Here is a 4,455-nt window from a genome sequence, read left to right as displayed (position 1 = left end):
CGGCGCAAAATTTCTTTAGGTGGGTGAAGATTTTAACGCAAGAAATCTACTCCCCTTACATTTACTGTCTGCGATGTTTCTGAAATCAGCAATTCTATCCGGTCCTGTTCTAGGTTTTTTCAGAGGATCCAGTTTCTTCATTTCCGTAGAACTATCGCATTTTACGTATCCTAAAGTCTATAGAGTGCTCGCCATTTAAATGTAGCCCTCACATGATATTTAGTTTATCTATCGCAAATTAAATTTATTTTTCTTGGTCGACCCTGGGCACACAATTGATCACAATTTACATCTCTCGAGAACATTTATTACGCATTTCGTGACCACGCAACCTCAACCATACCTTATTTGTTCGAGACTATTCTTGAGCGATACTTGTGCCTTGATATTTACGTTTAATAATAAAGCGTTCAATTTTTTTATGTATTTAGTTCGATGGCCAGATTTTGCTAATACTGCTAATAGCAACATAGGAATTACATATAGATAAGCGTAAATATATACGCAGGCCGACTAGGTGGTTTCAGCATATTGAACTACATCTGAGGAAAGGTTTTAGTTGCATCATTCGGTAGAGGTTTGAATTTTTAGCTAGTCGTTTCAAAACTGGCTTTTAAAGAATTATCTGGCTTATTCGTTCAAAGTAAATTGTCGTTCATGCAAGATGTCACTTTGCCAGTAGTTTCGTATTATGTATGAACTGTTATGCCATTTAGCGTAAGGCTGTCTAATATGCTGTTAACCGGGTTTCCACAACAAACCCGCAGGAAAACACTGACATACGTCAGATATGATATCATATTTGGAAAACGTGCCGAAATGAAAATTATTTTGCAGCATATTCGACTATCTTAATCTTTGCACGTTACAAACTTTCAGTTTAAGCTCATATTGGATTTGTATTAATGGAAGTATACCTAGTATTGAATCACATTTCTTTACGAGATCAATAATCACGTTATTAAAATTATTCTGATTGATGATTATCTGGTGATTGATTCTATTATTTACATTGTAAGTTATAGTTATTTTTTGCTTTGTCATTTTTATGTTTTAATGATAATTTAGTTTTAATAAATTACGTTCATTTTAAATAAAGTGTACAACAATGTACAGTAAGTTGTATACGCTTTTTATATAAGCAAAATAGTAATTTTTGAGTTTTTTAGAGAGTTTTATTGAGCACTGTAGATTGCTTTTTTTTATTACGTATATATATATATATATATGTAATATAAAAAAAAAAAAAAATATATATATATATATATATATATATATATATATAGTATTTACGTTAGTTGTTTTAGTTACAAAAGTCTTACAATATGATTATTTGAAAAAATTATAGACATGTATTTTTAATATCATGAAAATACGATAAAAAGATTTCAAGTTAAATTTAAACTAATTACTTTCAAAATAAAATATATTAATACAGTGTATATATATATATATATATAAACACTGCGTCACCTTTCGCAGAATACTGAATTTAACTTCGGGCATGTATGTAATGATATATATATATATATTAGCTTGAACCCTTGAGACATTTAATGATACTAAATACAGGTTTTTGATTTTTTACTTAAGGACTTATCCAGTAGTCTATGTCCATGATCCTTCCCATTAAGACTCGTATTGCCCATCGGTACCACAGCTAATGGCAAAAAAATTATATGTTATTCTTTATATTTCTATACGCAGTGATCGTCCTACGCTCCCTGCATACGTCATCAAAGCGTCTGAATGAAACTAGATCTTGCTAACTTGAACACAAGTTTCTATTTATGGATTTTTGATCGGCACATACGAGAGTTTGATTTTTCTATTCTTTAAAATATAAGATAAAATAAACCAGAAACATAAAAAAGGTAAATATGACATTCTACACTGATGTTCGCAAGTGACTATGTTTATTTGAATAAACATAAGTGGAGAGCTTATTTTACAAAAACTATATAGATCATCTGCTGATCATCTTTTCTACAGGTAAATTTGGCAAATACAGGTGTATAAACAGCTTGTTCGATTATACATAATTCGAGGATACTCTAAATGCTCGAAAGGTGTGAAGTTATTATTGTTGCAATTGTCGTTGCATCAATGAGCCCGATTCGTATGAGCTTGTTCCGACCTGGAGTTGGTGCTTTTTATGGCTTACATTAGAAAATATTTTTAATTCTTATATTTTATTTTGATTCAGTATCAATCAGCGATAGTATAATACTAAAATGAATATGAAATTAGAAAATTCAGATATATAGAACAACTTTGAACTCTACCGGCGTTTTGGCGTTTTTTTTTTAACACGCTGATTATTATTATTTAAAATTGCATCATTAAACAATTATTCTTATAACAGTTATATTCAGATTTCACTCAGCTTTTGGGACGCGACAGTCCGAATCCACAACGACTATTCATGTCATTTGTTGCTCTATTTACATTTATTCTTCAAACACATCCCTAACTCTTAGCTAGTATAGCTTATATTTCAATAGTACTAATTGATTAAAAAAAAGTACACTATTTAGTTTTGATGATATAGAAAATACTTTTTATTCATATTTTCACAGGAGACAACTGCTGGATTGCCTTACGCTAACTTTTGAGAGAGAAACTACTTCATCGTTTATAATACGGTCGAGCCCACTCTTTTAGAGCTTTGGTTTTATTTATTAGATCACTATAAATATAATTCTTTGTCTTTTCATAACCTTTCTTTGTAATCCGAATCCATGTCCATCTTGTCATAAAGGATCCACTCGCCACTTTTTCTTCATTTAAGGTAGAATTTTTGTAATAGTTCGATAACATGTTACATTCTGTGCTATCAACATCATGAGTTTGCCGCGAGTTACGCGAAATTTGGCGGGCGATTTTAACATGCGTCTATTGTCAAGCTCGCGGTACCGCTAATTTAATAGGACGTCCTTAATGTATAAACGCCGAGAATAGCCCTGTTGCGATTTCGCCCAGAAAAATGTCCTAGCTATAATAGGCTAACGATTTTATGCATTGTGTAAAGTGTAAATTCTGCGTAAGCATAAATTAATTGAACATCGATAATATTCTGAAAAAATTAGTGGTGCTCACTACGATCTGTTATTACAACTATACATCTATCTGCATCGACCCCGGCAATGTATACGCAGATATGAGCATTGATATTTAACAAACGCAGTTCATTTAACTCAGCTGCATTGACATTTGCTGCCCAAAGGCACGCAAGCGTTTCGGTCTAAAAATATAGGGTTCAAATAGAAAGTGCACTCTCTATCACAAAATATCGAAGAATTGTCTTAAAATGTAACACACGGTATATAGCTCATCAGGGTATCGTACTCTTAGCAGACGTCTGCGTTATCTACATACGGTAAATCCTAGGCCGTAGATCCCTATTGGATTGGAAGTGTATTGGATAGCTTTAGCCCACTGGTTGTTAATATTGGATAGTAGACGTCTGTGCCTTGCTTCCAGGTGCAAAGTCGAGCTACCATTATTTCCGACTTTGAGAAGATTACCACCGCCCGAAAGCAGAAACACTTAACGGTTAACAAAATTACTCGGGAAGTCAGTCTAGATATACTGGCAACACCTACCTCGTCAATACCGTGTCGCGCATCAGTTATCCAAAAATTTTCTACAGTTAAATGGGAATGATAGTGATAGATTATAAAGCCCAAGATAAAAACCCAAGGAGAGGATAAATCGTATCAACAAAGGTACGTTTTTTGGTTGAATATAAGGTTCGCCCTATCATGAGGTAACACAGCACATTATTCTGTGGCTAAGATTGTGACCATAGATGTCACACCATACAACTCAAATAAACGCCATCGCTTTACCACTCTGTTTTTCACTGATTTATTCTGCTTCTCATTTTTATTAGGATGCTTGTACTTTATACTGAGTTCAACGAGTTACTACAAGCTAGCCTCCTATTATCTTCACAGGACTTCTTCTAATGTGAACTGGTAGCAAAAAGTTTTGTTCTAGTTTCTTTGCATCGTCGACAATCCCATATATACAAAAAACCGGTACTATCTTCAATCTTATCTTCACAAACTACGAAAACTCATTCAGTAATGCTAACAGCCTTCGCTGTTAATCTAACTACGTGGCTATTCATTCAGTGAAACAGTCCGCGGCTGCTCATATAAAATAGTTGAAATATATGAAGACCAGCTACGTCCTCAATACTTGATTAATATTTAGAGCTTTACATCCGGTATTGCCGTTAAGCATTGCGCTGCACGGCTAGTATCTACCACGAGATGAAGCGTGTTTGCCCCGTTTCGATTCTAGATGATCCTAAGTTTAGTAGGTAAATACCTAATTACTTAACCATCACGGAAATCCTGATAGTCCCACCGGGATCTCATGAACTAGTTTTCGTTACACCAAATTTAATTAAACCTTTATTGTCCCACCTTGTCGATTTCTTCGGAT

The sequence above is a fragment of the Varroa jacobsoni genome, unplaced genomic scaffold (genome assembly GCF_002532875.2).
Source record: "Varroa jacobsoni isolate VJ856 unplaced genomic scaffold, vjacob_1.0 scaffold_1240, whole genome shotgun sequence".
NCBI lineage: Eukaryota > Metazoa > Arthropoda > Arachnida > Mesostigmata > Varroidae > Varroa > Varroa jacobsoni.
The sequence above is the reverse complement of the archived record's forward strand: the minus strand, read 5'-3'. Positions refer to the sequence as shown.